The sequence below is a fragment of the Micromys minutus genome (genome assembly GCF_963924665.1).
Source record: "Micromys minutus genome assembly, chromosome: 1".
Classification (NCBI taxonomy): domain Eukaryota; kingdom Metazoa; phylum Chordata; class Mammalia; order Rodentia; family Muridae; genus Micromys; species Micromys minutus.
Genome location: NC_137969.1, coordinates 185,684,024 through 185,701,932, shown reverse-complemented (window position 1 = coordinate 185,701,932; position 17,909 = coordinate 185,684,024). Strand labels below are relative to the sequence as shown.

The 17,909-nt window shown below is 38.4% G+C and overlaps 1 pseudogene across 1 annotated transcript in view; it reads right to left on the bottom strand.

The window, feature by feature from the left end:
- Positions 1-253: 253 nt before the first annotated feature.
- The window catches only part of LOC308416975 (uridine phosphorylase 1-like), a 126,566-nt pseudogene continuing 108,910 nt past the window's right edge, over positions 254-17,909 (bottom strand). The window contains exon 2 of the transcript in view: positions 254-377. The product of the transcript in view is annotated as a uridine phosphorylase 1-like (transcript). The remainder of the gene's footprint in view (positions 378-17,909) is intronic.

Genomic DNA, 17,909 nt, shown 5'->3' with positions numbered 1-17,909 from the left:
AAATGTGTGTGTGTGTGTGTGTGTGTGTGTGTGCGCGCTAGTGTGTGTGTGTGTGTGTGTGTGTGTGTGTGTGTTCATGCACCCACACCCACAAACACTGTATAAAAATGATGACCAAGAAGGGGACACAGTGTGCTGTTGGCATGATGGGTGTTTTACCTTTGGACATGGATTTATCGGAGCAGCTTTGTGGCCTCCGGTGCACTTCTTGCTACATTTAGAAGCAGCCTGCAGACATTTCCTGAGGCCTGATTCAGTCCACATTGATTCCTTGCTCTTTCCTCACGCAGCTATTCCATCTGCCGCCGTCCTCCATAAGCCCATCCACATACTGCACCAAGAATGCAGCTGCAGCTAGTTGACCAAACACAAAGTCCCTTGGGGAGAATATGAGATAAGGTGTGTGGATGCTTAAACGTTCTTTCCTAACAGCACAGCTTCATAACCACACACCAACTACAAAGAGATTCTGTCTCAGTTTCAAACCAGTAGCCAGACAAACCAGTTTTCGCCTAACAAGATTGATGGCGGACATTGCAAGTACAGGCCAAGCCCCTGCCCCAAACAAAGCGTGTGTTTGCAAGATGGAAGAGCTTGCCGATGGTGTTTGGGGTCCAGCAGAAATAGTAGACTTCGCCCCCTCTTCCCCCTCCTCCCCTCCTTTCTCTTCTCTTCCTTCTTATGTTTTTGGCCCCTTTAAGGCCATCGTTGTTTTCCTCCATTTCTTCTTCCCTTCTTTCTCCCTTCCTATCTTCTTTTCTATCTTTTGAAACAAGGTCTAATGTCGAAGGTAGCCGAGGCTTGACATGAATTTACTATGTACTTGAGGTTGATCTTTGGTTTCTGATACTTCTACCCCATTTTCCAAGTGCTGGGATTCAGGTGTGAGCTGAGAGACTGGTCAGAACTATATTTTTATTCATACAGGACAGGCTTTAGAACTAATGTCACCTCTGAGAAGTATTTTTTTTAAAAAGACTTAACTTGTACAGACTTTATTTCATCTAATACAGGCTTTCTTCAATTTCCTTCACCAAAAAGCATATCGCTCTTGAAATTATATATCGTGAGAGGCCTTTCAGTTAGTTGTGTCCTGTAATAAAACTTTTCACTTCCATGGTGATGTCATGATTTCACAAAGCTGGATGGAAGGTGGAGTGGAAGACAGTCAATAGCTGTTAATGGGATGCGAAACACTATGTCATCAAGTAAGGGTGTTGACATACATGTCTTTAATATCTAGAAGTGTGACTGACAGCGAAAAACAATTTTAGGTCAATAAAAAATCATGAAAACAAACATTTATCATGCTGGTTAAGCATTTTCTATCGGCATGAAATACCTTCTAAAATGTGTGAAATAAACTGTTGAATAAAGTCAGATACCAAAGGAAAGCCAGGGAGCACTTATTCTTACCGTCATCCCTGCCAGCAGAATGGTATTTTCTCCCCCCATGCTAGAAAGCATGCCGGTTCCATTGTCTGCATATGAAATAAATGATAAATGTGTGCTGCTGCGCCAAATTGCCTTTGTGGCATGTTCCTGGACGACACTTGATAGATCCTCAGGCTTTATTTTTAAAAGAAATGTTTTAAAGAACCTCGGCCCTAGTGGTGGCAGCAAGAGAATAGTTGCTTCCCTGTGTAGCTATGGGGTGCCATGCCTGCTTATAAGTGGATGCTTCAGTCCTTAGAAGAGGGAACAAAAGCATTCACAGGAGGAAATTCAGAGACAAAGTTTGAAGCAGACACTGAGGCAAAGGCCATCCAGAAACTGTCCCACCTGGGGACTTATCCTATATACAGCCACCAAACCCAGACAATATTGCTGATGCCAAGAAGCACATGCTGACAGGCACCTGATATAGCTGTCTCCTGAGAGGCTCTGCCAGATCATGACAAATACAAAACTGGATGCTCTCAGCCAAACATTGAACTGAAAACAAACTCTCTAGTGGAAGAGTTAGAGAAAGGACTAAAGGAGCTGAAGGGGTTTGTAACCTCAAAAGAACAACAATACCAACAAACCAGAGCTCCCAAGGAATAAGTCACTATTCTAAGAGTACACATGGCTCCAGCTACATATGTAGCAGAGGATGGCTTTGTTGGGCATCAATGGGAAGAGAAACCCTTGGTTCTGCCTAGGCTGAATGCCCCAGTGTAGGGGAATGTCCGGGTTGGGAGGTGGGAGGGGATGGGTGAGTGGGAGAAACCCTCATAGAAGCAGGGGAATGGGGATGGGACAGAGGGTTTATGTAGGGGAAACTGGAAAAGGGGATAACATTTGAAATGTGAATAAAATATATCCAAAAAATGGAAAAAGAAAAAACTAATTATTGACCATATATAAAATGTAAGTTAATACTATCAGCCACCTTACACTATCCTGGTATTTTCAAATGCTATAAATAAAAATATACATGAAGAGTCAAATAGAGAGAGAGAGAGAGAGAGAGAGAGAGAGAGAGAGAGAGAGAGAGAGAGAGGCCAGAGACAGTGACTGAGCAGAAATTCCTTCATTTCGATTATTTTATATCGTGTACATAAAAGGTAAAAATGATTTAAGGTAGCTAAATTGTTCTTTTCACTTAGAAGTTTTAGTATAGGGAATCTGTTTAAATATTCTGCCATCAAAATATGTCAAAGTAGCATGAACTATATGCCTGAGACAAACAAACTGACATCTTCTATGTGCTTGGAGCTGAGTTAAGAGCTGAGGACACAAATAACATTAAGAAATATTCTCTATGTTCAGAAACTTGCAAGCCACTGTGGCCTTTCCAACTATAACTTACATTTAAAAATTTATATGTTACATTTTGTTTTACATGTACTTTATGCTTATGGTAACTAGTAAGATTTTAATGAATACTATCAAATCTTTAAAAAAAAAATCAAGTACTGACAAAAATATACTCATATAGTTTTATCCCAAAATGCTTTAAAAAATCTGTACATATGTCTCTCCTTTTATTTAAATAAATTTGTAAGAAAAAAATCTCCTTAAGCAGTTTAACAAGTGGTTTTAAATTTCTCTCTCTGAACAATCACATTTTTGTTATAAAGAAAAGCATTTAATTTGGGTTGGCTTAAGATGTAGAGGTTTAGCCCATTGTCATGGAAAGCATGGTGGGGTGTAGGCAGACATGTGCTGGAAAAGCAGCTGAGAGTCCTGCATCCAGATTGAGAGTGAGACAGTGGGCCTGGCTTGAGCATCTTAGACCTCAAAGCCTGACCTAGTGACATACTTCCTCCAACAAGGTCACTTCTCCTAATAGTGCCACCCTCTATGGGCCTGTGAGCGTTGTTTTCTTTCAACCCACCACAAATAGCCTTTATATTTACAACTCTAAAGCAGTCTGACAGACATGCTCATGTTTACACTAGGTAACACCATGGGTGGGGATCTGGGAACAGTTATTTAGATGGAAGACAGGCAGTAGAACGGGATGGTCTTTAACCCATGAGCAATATGTAGTTTCGTTACACAGAATTTTGGATTCTGCCCTACTGTGATTATTGTGAGGTGATTTCACTTTATTCTTCCCCTGCATTCAAAATGGTCCTTAATCAATTCTCATCCAAATTCTCATTATGAGCCTGCTTTGTTTTTAGCAGACCTAGAGCATACTTGGCAGGGATCTATCACAAGATTCAGGGATCAAAGGAACTAGCCAAATTTATTTTAGGAATCACATTTTCTTCTAGATTTAGAAGAAGGTTAGGTATATCATTTTCAGCCTCATTAGTTACTAAGTAGCTCCTACTAAGGAGAACACATTTTCTGACATTGAAATTGCAGTTTATTATAACCTAACCATTTTGGAATAGTGTTCTATATTGAAGTTGACAGTGGCTCTGTGAAGTCAAGATACAAATGGAAACTCCACGGAACAAATTGGCATATAGAAGCAACTTCCAGCATCAATTCAAAGGACACCTCTGTTGTTGCCTTCAACCAAAATAGATGCCTTTCTTTTGTAAAAGAGGCAGAGCCAGGTAGAAGAGAGTTGAGATTATTTGGTCTGTTGCTATATATAGATGTTTGGACCTCCCATACTATTAAAGAAGAGAGGCCACTTCTGAGAGGGAGTCATGCCCTGAACTGGCTTACACTGGTTCCAGAGTAGAGTATTCATGTCATAAAGAATTTCTGTGACTTCCCCTTGGGAGCAATGCTTCTGAGCTTCACGTGTTTCATGTGCTTTGGCAAAGGTGCCTCTGTTCTCTTCAAACATATGTCTTTCTTCTGTGGATGGTGGTGTGTTTTTTTTTTCCCCCATTAATTGAATGAGTGTTCTTATTCCTCTAGAAGAAAAGCAAATGGGATCCAATTCCTAAAAGCATCTCCCATATTTGCATATGTGATTCATTCATGCTTTGAAAAGTATTTTTAAATTTTTGAAAAATTCAGTATAAATGTGATTAGTAAGGGCTGAATACAGGGTGAAGACTTTTCAAGCTTCCTAGTGTCATGGCTGGCAGGCCTAGGCTCTCAGTAGAGTTTTATTAACATTTAATTTAAGTCTATAAATTATTATGTGATAACATTCCCTAAATTATTTCTGAGAACTGTCAATGCACTGACTACTTTACTTACATTCTTTCAAGAGTTTAAAACATCAGTAGGATTCATTGTATTCTGTTTTGTTTCATGTGTAGATTGAGAAAATAGAACAGGGTCATATTTTGAATTAAAATTCAGTCTGTGAGGACTTGGGTACTTGATATGAAACATCCTGGAAGATTTAATCTGAGGAAATTGCTTATGTCAGCAGCTGTCTGAAAGCACACACAGCTGGCTGTGGAATCTGGGGCAGCTGGCAGCTGGAAATACTACTTCTTTTTCATGGGGAAATAAGAATATCAGTGGAATCTGTTTCCTTTGAAGTGTTTCAGCTTTTGTATTTCTAATTTCAGATGTCAGCAGCCTCTTTAAGATGACTAAATGAGGCACAGAATATTCTACTGAGCCCTTAATATCTGTGGTATTCCCCAGTAGCAGGAATGTCTTAAATAAGGCTGGGTGCGGAACATCCATTTGCTATGCCAGAAGCCATAAAGTCTTCAAGAAAAATGTGCTCCAAGCATCTCTGCAGGTAATAGACTTTCTGACAGAGGGGCTTATGGAAGGCTCCTTTATCCTATCACACCAAACCTTAGAGCATCTTTCCTTAACTTCCCCCTGTCTAGGATAGCCCAACTCATCTTAGGCGAGCAGTTCTTAAACTCTGGTTTTTTACCCTTGTGGGAGTCACATATCTGATCCTACATATCAGTTGTTTACATTGCAATTCGAGACAGTAGCAAAATTACAGTTATTATGTAGCAAAAAGTAATTTTATGGTTGGTGGCTGCTACAGTTTGAGGAACTGTGTTAAAGGGTTGAAGCATTAGGAAGGTTGAGAGCCACTGTCTTAGGTGGTCAAATCTGCTTCCCCATTATTCAGATATCTTAGGAATTCCTGGACGAGGGCTTCCCCGAGCAAGAATAACTAACCGTGCTGGAGATGTTGGCCCACACATGCAGAGGGCAGGACTGTCTCAGTGCAGCTGGCACTTCATTGTAGTCAATTTGCCCTCTTACATGTCACATACTCAGCTGCATACACTTATGGATAGACTGTGTACTTCCTGAATTAAAAATAACACAGTACAATCCCTGGGACAGAAATTAGAGAACAGAGAATAACTTTTTTTTTCTAGTATTGGGAACCAAACCCAGAGTTATACACATCCAAACAAAGTACTCCCCCATGATTCTTCATCTCCACTTCTAGCCAGGCTTCTGATTCAAGTGATATCCTCAGCTCAGAGCAGACAACAGCACACCAGGGATTGTCTTCTTGGAGATTTAGAAGTATCTGATAATGTGATAGTTAAGAATGAATGTTTATTAATGCACTGTGTTAGAATTTGAATCACTCTAGCCATAGGTTCCTTTCTCCTTTTCCCTGGCCTGTGAAAAGGAGTCAGTCATGCTGTTTTCTCTCAAGAACCATGTGGTTAAACAATACATGTAAAGCGTTCAACATGCATACCCTTGCTGATAAAATTGGCCGCATGATTTCAGATCATCAAAAAGTCACAGTCGTTTTCAAACATGTAACACCCAGAAGTGCACACAGTCTAAATGCTACCAGGCTGCCAGATAAATAGAAAAGGATGAATAAAAAAGAACATGTGTGCACATGGATTATGAAATACTGATAAGTTAATATTTTTATATTTCATATTTTATTTAAGACTTTTTAAATTAAAATTTTATGCCTTTGTGTGTGTGTGTGCCTGAATCTATAAATTTGTGCTATGTAGATGCCTGGTTTTAGACAAGGCCAGAAAAGGGTATCAGATTCAGTTATGAGTAGTTGTGGGTACTGGAGTTATGGTAGTTGTGAGTGAACTGGACCCAGATTCTCTGCAAGAGCAAAGAGTGTTCTTAACTGTTAAACCATCTTTTCAACCCCCTAGTTATTTATCATTTTGAAGCAGGGTTTTACTATGTTGACCAGAATGGATCTGAGTCCACTTGTTTAAGCCTTCTCAGTGCTGAGATGAAAGACATGTGCCACCATGTCTGGCAATAAGTTGATATTTTTTAAAAAGTCTCATAACAAATGAGAAAACATTTTGTAAAAATTACACTTGAATATTCAGTGTCCCTGGATCTCAGCTGTTCCTGGTGGCAGATGGCTTGAGTGTTTGGTCTGCACGCATGGGCTCTCCGGGTGGAAACCGAGTCCCTAAGGCAGAGTTCCTACTTCCTTGAACCAATGCAGGGGGCACACTTTCGGGGGGCACACTTTCAGTTTGCTCTGCCCAGACCTCTCTTGCAGGGCAGTCTCACCAGGCCTGTGTCCCTCGATCTCCCTACCATGTAATTTTTAACACAATTGTTTGTAATATAGCTTAATGTCAGAGATGTGATTTTCACAGAATTTTTCTTGTTGTTGATAAAAGATTTCGATATTCTAGGTTTTCTGTTATTCCAGATGAATGATATTTCCATCTCTATGAAGAACTGAGATAGATTTTTGATGTAGATTTCATAAAATCTAAATATTACTTTTGGTAAGATGGTCATTTTTACAATCTTGATCCTTCAAATCCATGAGCATGGGAGATCTTGCCATCTTCTGAGTTCTTCTTCAATTTTCTTCTTCAGAGATTTGAAGTTCTTGTCATACAGGTCCTTTACTCGCTTAGTTAGAGTCACACCAAGGCATTTCATAGTGTTTATGACTATTGTGAAGGGTATCTTTTCTGCAATTTCTTTCTCAGCATGTTTGTTCTTTGAGTAGAGGAAGGCTACCGATATGTTGGAGTTAATTTTATATTCCGTCACTTTGCTGAAGTTGTTTATCAGCTATAAAAGTTCTCTGGTGGAGTTTTGGGGTCACTTAAGTATATTATCATGTCATTGGAAAATAGTGATAGTTTGACTTCTTCCTTTCCAATTTGTATCCCTTTGATTTTATTTTGCTGTCTAACTGCTCCAGCCAGGACTTCAAAAACTATATTGAATATGTAGGGGGAGAGTGGGCAGCCTTGTCCAGTCCCTGATGTTAGTGGAATTACTTCAAGTTTCTCACCATCAAATTTGATATTGGTTATTTGGTATGCTGTATATTGATTTTACTATGTTTATGTATGGGCCTTGGATTTTTGCTCATTCCAAGACTTTTAACACATGAAGGGGTGTTGAATTTTGTCAAATGCTTTGTCAGCATCTAGTAAGATGATCATTTTTTTTCCTTTGAATTTGTTTACATGGTGGATTACGTTAATGGATTTCCTTATATTGAACCATCTCTGCATCACAGGGATGAAGCCTACTTGATCATCATGGATGATTGTTTTGATGTGTTTTTGGATTTGTTTTGCAAGAATTTTATTAATTTTGCATCAATGTTTATAAGGGAGATTGTGTTATAGTTCTCTTACCTTGTAGAGTCTTTGTGTAGTTTAAGAATGAGAGTTCTTGTGTCTTCAAAGAATTAGTTGGGTAATGTTCCATCTGACTCTATTTTGTGGAATAGTTTGAAGAGTGTTGGTATTAGGTTGTCAATAAATGTCTGATAGAATTCTGCACTGAACCCATCTGGTCCTGGGCTTTTTTTTTTGGTTGGAAGACTTTTGATGACTGCTTCTATTTCTTTAGGTGTTATGGGATTATTTAGATGGTTTATGTGATCCTTATTTAACTTTGGTATCTGGCATCTTTCTAGAATTTGGTTCATTTTCTCCAGATTTTCCAGTTTTGTTGTGTATAGGCTTTTGTAGTAAGATATGATGATTTTTTGAATTTCATCAGTTTCTGTTGTTATGTCTCCCCTTTTATTTTTGATTTTGTTAGTTTGGATACTCTCTCTTTCCTCTCTAGTTAGGCTGGCTAAGGGTTTATTGATCTTGTTGATTTTCTCAAAGAACCAGCTCCTTTTTTTTTTTGATCATTTTATGGTTCTTTTTGTTTGTACTTGCTTGATTTCTACTCTGAGTTTAATTATTTCCTGCCATCTACTCTTCCTGGTTGTATCTGCTTTTTTCTGTTCTCAAGCTTTCAGCTGTATGTCAAGGTGCGAATGTATGCTCTCTCCAGTTTCTTTTTGGAGACACTCAGAGTTATGAGTTTTCATCTTAGGAATTCTTTCATTGTATCCCATAGGTTTCGGTATGTTGTGCTCTCATTTTTTCTTAAATTGTAAAAAATTCTTAATTTCTTTCTTTATTCTTTGACCATGTTGTAGTTGTATAGTGCATTGTTCAGCTTCCATGCATATGTGGGGGTTATCTGATAGGATGCATGAAGTATTTCAATCTTCTTACATCTGTTGAGGCTTATTTTTTGACCAACTATATGGTCAATTTTAGAAAAGGTTCTATGAATTGCTTAAAAGAAGGTGTATTCTTTTGTTTTAGCATGAAATGTTCTGTAGATGTTTGTTAATTTCAATTGGTTCATAACCTTTGCTAGTTTTACTGCATCTCTCTTCAGTTTCTGCTTCCATGATCTGTCCATTTATGAGAGATGTTGAAGTCTCCCACTATTTTTGTGTGTGGTACAATATATGTTTTGAGCTTTAATAGGATTTCTTTTATGAATATGTGTGCTGTTGTATTTTGAGCATAGATGTATAGGGTTGAATGTTTATCTGAATAGATTTTTCCTGTAATGGTCAAAAGGTGTCCTTATCTTTTTTGATAACTTTTGGTTGAAAATCTATTTTACAGTATTAGAATGGCTATTCCAGCATTTTTCTTGAGGTCATTTGCTTGCATGGTTTTTGCCAGCTTTTTACTCTGACATACTGTCTGCCTTTGTCTCTGAGATGAGGTTTCTGTATGCAGCAAAATGCTGGATTCTCTTTATGTATCCAGTCTGATAGTCTATGTCTCTTTATTGATAATTGAGTCCATTTATGTTAACCAATATTAAAGAATAGAGATCGTTGTTTCCTGCTAGTTTTGTTTTTAGAGGTAGAATTAAGTTTGTGTGTCTTTCTTCTTTTGATTTTCTTGTTTAGTTATTTTCTTGCTTTGCCTAGGGTGTAGATTCCCTCCTTATGTTGGGTTTTTCTTCTATTATCCTTTGTAGGCATGGATTTGTTGTCATATATTGTTTTGTCATAAATTTAGTTTTGTCCGGTAATATCTTGGTCTCTCCATCTATTGTGATTAAGAGTTTTGCTGGGTATAGTAGCTTGGGATGACACTTGTGTTCTCTTAGGGTCTGCATGATGTCTTTCCAGGATCTTCTAGCTTTCATAGTCTCTGTTGAGAAGTCGGGTGTGATTTTGATTGGTCTGCCTTTATATGTTACATGACCTTTTTCCCCTTACTGCTTTTAGTATTCTTTCTTTGCTTTGGGCACTTGGCATTTTGGCTGTTATGTGTTGGGAGGAATTTCTTTTCTGGTCCACTCTATTTAGAGTTCTTTAGGCTTCTTTTATTCTTGTGATCATATCATTCTTAAGGGTATTTAATTTTTCTTCTATGATTTTGTTGAAGATATTTACTGTGCCTTTTAGTTGATATACTTTGCCCTCTTCTACACCTATTATCCTTAGCTTTGCTATTTTCATCGTGTCCTGAATTTCCTGGACATTTTGGGTTAAGAGCTTTTGGTGCTTTGCATCTTCTCTGACTGTTGTGTCAGTGTTTTCTATATTGCCTTCTGCCCCTGAGATCTTTTCTTCCATCTCTTGTAATCTGTTGCTGATGCTTATATCTATGACTTAGTTTTTCTATTTCCAGGGTTGTCTCATTTTCTGATCTCTTCATTGTTTCTATTTCCATTTTCAATTTCTTCACCTGTTTGGTTGTCTTTTCTGTAGTTCTTTGAATGATTTCTCCTGGTTTTCTTGTAATTGTTTAACGGAGTTATTCATCTGCTTCTCGTAGATATCTACCATCATCATGAAGTATGATTTCACGTCTATGTCTTGTTTTTCTGAAGTTTTGGCCATCCATTGCTTGCTGTGGTGGGAGAGCTGGGTTCTGATGTTGCCAAGTTGTCTTGGTTTCCATTGCTTAAGTTCTTTAGCTTTCTTTTGCCATCTTGTTATCTGTGATTATAGGTGATCTTGTTTTCACTGACTGGTGCCTGTCTCTTTTATGGATCTGAGGGCCAGTGGGCTCAGGAAGAAAATTGCTTCTTATTTTTCAGCTGTTTGTGAGCAAGCAGTGAGTTCTGATGGCAGTGGGCTCAGGTGTGGGGGTTCTTAGGCTGTTCCGGGAGCTCAGCTCTCTGCCCACAGGTCTTGAGCCCTACTGCTGGAAACCTGGCTCTTTTTCTAGGCCAAAAATGACCTTTTTCCAGAGAGCGCTGCACTTTCTGCTCTCCAAGAACTCCAGGTGTGAACTTCTGGGCCTATGTGTCAGGCTCACCTCTGGTCCAGGTCTAAAAGCACCTGTGAAGCTGATCTTTGAGTACTGCCTTTTCGGAGCAGATTTTGCGACCCTATGACAGAGGCCTGACCCTCACTGTGGGCTGGATAGGACCCTTTTCCAGAAAGCATAGCACTCTCTGCTTTCTGAGTTCTCCTGGTTCATCCTCACTCTCTGCTGGTCTTCGTATAAAAGTGCCCATGGATCTGATCTTTGATCACTGCCTTTTCTGGGCAGACCCTAAGAACAGATGACAGAGGCCTGGCCCTCACTGTGGGCTGGAAAGGACCCTTTTCCAGAAAGCACAGCAAAGTACTCTCTGCACTCTGAGAACTCCCAGCCCGACCTTACCAGGCTTGTGCCCAAGGCTCTCTGCTGGTCCAGGTGGAAAAGAGACTTTGCAGCTGGTCTGTAAACAGTCTTTATGAGCAGATCCCGATTCTCGATGGCAGATCCCAAAACCACTTTTAATGAAAGTACATACATTTTATTCAATGATTTTGGCAGAAGTAAAGAATTACCCTTTCAAGCTTCCTTCTTTTTATTCTACACAAGCCATGGGACTATCTCATATTTAAATTGCATTTAAAAATACAGATATTGAACACAAAAATAGCCATATCATGGAAAACTATTTTAAAAGTGAATGTTTCAAACTAGGAAGAGAACACTTGTGCACTCAGCTTCACATGATGCAGTATTCATTAAAAAACAAAAACATAAAGCTGCTGTTATTTCTTTTTGTGCTGTTCTCCAATTAGAATCTGTCATGACAAGAACATTACGTATTTTTCCCTACAGCTAGAAGATTTTAAGTACTTTAAGCTTACGGTGTATTTATGTATTGTGTTTTTGGCAAAAAGCCAACATATAAAGGAAAAAATAGTGGGATTATTATATAAAATAGTTTACAGTCCTATGGAAATTGAGAAGCTGTTGTAGGGAGATCATTCTTTGTCTCTGTGCATAAAAGTACACTTGTACAAACTGATAGGGAAGGTAATATGTCACACTGATGTTTACTTGAAACCTGCAAAGTAAGTTTCCAGTTTTATAAGCCTTTAAGGAGGAAGGGCACCCTGCCCTCTGCTGTCTGATCTCCTCTAATGACATTTACATGGCTGTGATAGAAAACCTTGACAAAAGTTGTTAGAGCCTATCTCTTCCTGCGACCTAGGAAATGTATCTCATGTCCACATTTTCCCTCACTTCTGTAACATTTCTTTGTGGCTAGAAAATGGAGGGAGGTGTAGGGGAGAGAAACATATTGATAGAAAAGTCAAGTGTCAGGATACTACTTCATGCTTTGAGAACCAGAACTTCAGGAATGGGCTTAAATAGAAAACAAACCCAAACTAATGAATACCCTAGAAAAGGAAACAAGAATTTTCCAGAACGGGGAACGTGTAGAGGGGGCATGTGAAACCTTCCATTCTCACAAAATCAGCAAGAAAAACTTTAAGCATAATGAAGTGGAGCAAGGATTTACTGTTCTCCATTCCAGGGCTGATGCTGAGGACTAACAGCCTTTTTCAGCAGCACTTTGCTAACAGAAGGGGAAAACTTTCTGAATCCCATATTCAAGATTCTTGGAAAGACCACAGGGAGCCAGGCAGGGCATGCAAGCAGAAAATAAACAAAAGTACCACAGCCTGGGGACAGGAAAACGAGCAATTTCTAATAAAAGCTTTTATACATTTTTACTTTGGGGGGGAGCATATGTTTTATTATTATAGTTATGACACACAGATAGTACTTTATTCACCATCTACACTTCAACAGAACGCATAGAATTATATGGGTTTACCCATTCATTTTTAAAAAGAAAAACTGGATTTACTACAACTCTGTTAATGGGAAATGTGTGGGAAAGGTACCTACTGTACTTGAGCCATGGAAGAACAAGAGGATGATTAATTAACTCAGAATTTTGTTAAATGGACTTACATGGTGTTTAAATGCCTAAAAGCTATTTTGAGACACTATAGTTCTCAAGTAATTTCTTGTTTTTAGGGTTTTAAAAATATATTTTATTTAGATATTTATTTGCCTTTGTTTGGCTAAACAGAAAAAAGTGAGATGACTATTAATATGCATTATTGTCAGACTAATATCCTAGTTAGTTTATGTTCACTTGCAAGTACGTAAAAAAGACCAGGACATTCAACCTAGCAGTGCTGCTCTTTTTATATAGATTTTCACGGATAATTTAGTATCTCGTGATTTCAAACATTTGAAAAGTTGTCAGGGTATGCTTGTCATTGAGATGACTAAAATAATTATAGGTGGGATCTTTCAAATTATAGATTTGCAAAACCTAATGTTATATAACGCCTAACTAAATGGGGACAAAGCGCAGGGCAAAGTTTTCAACATTGATTTTAGGTGAAAGCAATAAACAGACTGTCTTAGAAGGACAAAGTAAACTGCCCCGAATAGCCCCAGGAAAGACTTGGCTTATCACTTATTCCAGAAGAATAGCTGTGACCATGTGACCTGCCCCAGGTATCTAATCAGTTTCACTCTAGGAGGTCTGAGGGCATGCTGACCCCAGAGGAGCTTGCTGGAAGAATTTTCCCTTGGGGACCCAGATCCAAGAAAAGCAAAGCCTGTAATAATTAAGAATCTAATGAACATGCCAGCCTGACTTGTTGAGGGTGATTCTTGTCTGAGATTCCTTTGTCAGTTCACTCCTACAACAAATTCTTAACAATGGCTGCCCATCTTAAGGCTAGATGGAATCCTTTACACAGTGGACCAGGAAGGGAATAGGCAGACCAGTCATTTACAAATTGTTTCTGTGCCATGTTTGGTTTTATAGATATTGAGGTAGTGACAAAAGTAATGGCTATTAATAAGGCACAGTGGTAGTGAAAGTTTAGTTCTATAGTTACTGAATCCAGGAATGACATTCAAGAAGAACTATCTCTGTGAGAGAGAAGGGAATGAGTCTTCTTCTGGGCCATGTCCCCTGACAGAGAAGCCCATTCCAAGCAGTTAGCTCTAAGTACACATGTATACATATGAACAACACAAAATGAACATAGTAGGCTGTATGTATGTATAAATACATAAATAAATATCAATCAATTAAATAATTGTTATAAATTAAATAATTGACAATTAAAGAATGAAAGGTCATAAAGTTGAGAAGAAATTGGGAAGGAGTCATGAGCAGAGTTGGAGGGAGAACCTGATATCACTATAGTCCTTGAATATGAAATTCTCAAAAAAAAGTAGAAAAGAAGAAATGAAGGGAAAAAAGTATAAATAACATCTTCCGACTTTCCAAAAGTGTTGTTTATAAGTCGGAGAGAAAAGTGTGTTCTTCCATTCCTGCACACCTCCTAAAACTCAGCACCTCCTGTCCTCTTATTCTTGCTTTGGCTCATTTATCTCTAGGAAGATTTCTGATTCTATGGGAGATAAGTAATCAACCCGACATCTCTCTCACTGACTCGGTGCATTGACCTTGACTTATGTGTTACTTCTGATACAGGTTAAGATAAAATGCATTTAGAAGAAAAAATAACCTTCATAGATGCCTCTACTTTGCTTTGGTTCTAACCACAGTTTTATTTATTTTAGGATTAGCACCCACCACATTGAAAACATGTATCACATATTATTCAACACTATAACTTACTGCTGTGCATTAAAACAACACACTATAGGAAACTTCAAGAGAAACTGTGACCATCCTTGGATGTTTTCAAACTTATGAGACCATCTTCCCTTTATTTTTGTACACACAAATTGTTTATCATTCTGAGCTTGGGTGTTTTATGTAATTTGTGAAGATGTAGCAACTTCAGAATTTCCTGTGTGGTATTTCCCCAGTTGATATGTGTTTCCTCCCAAGGAATTGAAATGGGAATGACATTCATACATTAACCCATGTATCTGTTCATCACTTTTTAATAAGGTTACTGTTTTGCAGAGTGCTTGCCTTGCTATTTAGGAAAGGCCACATGTGCTCCTAATTCACCATAAGGAATGCACAATATTCCAGAGAACACAATGAATCCAGCACACCTGGGGGTGAGTCACAGCTCTCTTTGATCTCTGTTAAACACTTGTTTTAGGAACATGAAAGTTTTGTAGCTTCCAATTCAGATACCATACTATGGACACCGAGTGACTAAAATCAGATTTGCAATTTGTTTTGTCAGCATCTCGGCACACTTTATGTCAAATTATCACACAATGTTTAATTAGGCAATATGATTAATCAAACTGAGGTTAGACAACCTCCTTTTATGTACTTTCTATTTTATTTCTATTTGTTTACGTTTTTGAGACAGGGTCTTGCTGGCCTGGAGCCTGCACTGATCCTGAACCACATGATAACAGCCATGCTCTGCTGTGTCTGACAACTAACTACCTTGATATTCTTGGTGGTTTTAGTAGAGGTTTTCCATGATTCTTTCTAGTCATAGGTAATGATATCTATTAATGGACAGGAAAATCTGTGGTACCTCTAAAGAAATATAAAGGATTAATTTAAGCAACTGATTGGTAACTTTTCCTATAATATTCCACTTTAGCATTTTCTGGTTCAGCAAAGTCTTCACAGATAGTTCCTTTTACTGATACTCAAGAAACAAAAACAAGAACAAAAGAACCCCCTTCATTGTTGTCTAGTCCTTCTCCAGGGTCATCCATTTCAGGGAAACTCAGACTTTGGTGGAATATGTTCTCTTTTCTGCTTCTATAATTCAATAACGGAAAAGGACACACACATATGCGCACACTCATGTGTGCACACACACAAGCATCCCACTTAAAGACTTAGTGTGTTCATTCTCTTCATCAGGAACCCTCAGAATATTTTACCAGGGTAAGGTTTTCAAGCACCTGCTCCTCCAGCATTCACAAAAGTTCCAGAATGAAGAGTACAGTTTCAAAAAACCCACAGTTTAGTATAGAAGTGACTTTAAACATAGAAAAATATGAAAATTTGATAGGCAGATGTTTTTGTAATGTGATTCTTTATGAAGGAAACAAGGAAATGTTCATTTCTCTGCCAAGGAGGTAAGAAGGCAGGTCTGTTTCTGACACTGTCCCTTTATGTGGATGGGAAATGGAAATGTCTTTTGTTATAAAATGATTTGAATGTTTCTATCTTTTATAATTCTAAAGTTACTCTAGTAATCTATTAAACACCCTCAGATCGCCATTTCAGTACCGATGTAAGGATGTCTACATGTAGGTCTAAGAAAATGTTCACATATATATATATATATTTATACTGTGCTAAATATTGATATTTTAAAAATCCTTTGTTCAATAATTCAAAATGCAAATAGAGAGAGGGTGCCTTTTTGTCAAAAGGTTGTGGGTTTGAAAACTTGGATTTTGAGAAAATTCACTGACAGTTTCTTACTGCTCTGAGAAAATGGATGTTAAGCTTCACGCAGATTGTGGGGAAAAAAATGAGCTAGCCTCCAAAGTTCAGCCACAAAAGTCACAGAGAAGGTGAATTATTGTCTGGGATTTCATTGCAGTGCCTCGCAGCTGCATGGAAATTGCCTCTACAGAAAGAGAAGGAGAATGTTGCTTGGAGAACACCTCACAGTTTGCAGATCCCAAACCATTGTGTTTTCACTGGAATACAGTGAGAGAGCGTGAGTGCTGCACGGTTTGTTTGGAGCATATAGGGCATTCGACAAGTGTACAGTTAATATCTGTGGTTTTTACAATGGTAGACGAAAGAATGAGTGGGGAAAATTCCCAATTTATCCTTTTTAATAGCACAGAACAGGTCACTGGACATCAAATATGGCAGAACTTTGGTCATGCATTTATTTCTCCACCAAATAGAGAAATGCTGCCTAGGATGCATGGTGCTGGGTCCTCAGTAGAAACCAGTGAATCAGACATCGTTTCTGACGTCATCGTGTCTCTAATGATTCCTGATATCAGGATAAACATGGTGAATAGAAGCAACTCTGATAAAATTTGTGTGAGGTGAAGCTCTCTGGTTGATCTGAGGCTGAATCAGCATGCCATCGGCTTTGAAGTATGGCTAGGCACAACTATTGAAACTGTAAATATCGATTTACAGGCTCAGAGCCATTTCTAGCAACATCAAGTCTGCATTTGTAAGACACTTCTCAGTTTTGGTAAACGGAACTGGACTGAAATCCAGGAAATCAGACAGAAACCTGACTTTTTCTTAGTACCACTTGTGTTCATGCTGATACGCCACCATCCATTCCTTTTCATCTTGAATTATGCCTGTTTAAATGCAATGTTATTTGACTATTCAGTTGGACACATTAAGACACTTTTTTGCCCTTTACAGAGATGTGGGACATTATTATACTCAACACTTTACATGTTGTCAGAAGTCTGTCATTCTTTGCTCACTTGGGAAAATTCAAGTCTGTATTAAATCTGGTCATTTTCTCTTTGGAGTTAGACAAAGATAGATAGCCTTGCTCACCATTCTGATTTAAAACTTCTGATAATAAACTAATTGTGCTGTGCACATGTGTGTTTGTGTGTATGGACACACTTGAGTACACACACATACACATGTGTGTGGAAGGCAGAGGACAACCTGAAGTTTTGCAAGGCACACAATTTACAGACCGAACTATCTCTCCAGCTATCTGGCCTGAAGACTTCAGTTTCCACGGTTCATTCCATCTCCCCAGATAGCAATTGTTACACATTCTCATGCTGTTTCAGATCTCCAAGAAGTGCCTGGTCAGGTACAGTCAGGCTGTGCAGTATCTGGATGCTTTTTCTTAGAGATAAGGAAGTAATCAGAAAGGATCTTAGGAGACATCCAATAACGGTGACAGACATCTCTATGTGCTTTTCTCTCTTTCGTGTTAGGAATGAGCAATCATCTCTGTTTCCAGTTAAGGTCAATCTCACAAGAGATGTTGCTAGAGTAAGGGTGTTTTTATGTAAAATGCCCAACCTTGTAGATAACTGTCTACATCAAACTAGAGTTTCTCAAAGGACAATGACAGAATTTGTGATTTTCTTCATTGTACTGATACCTCACTT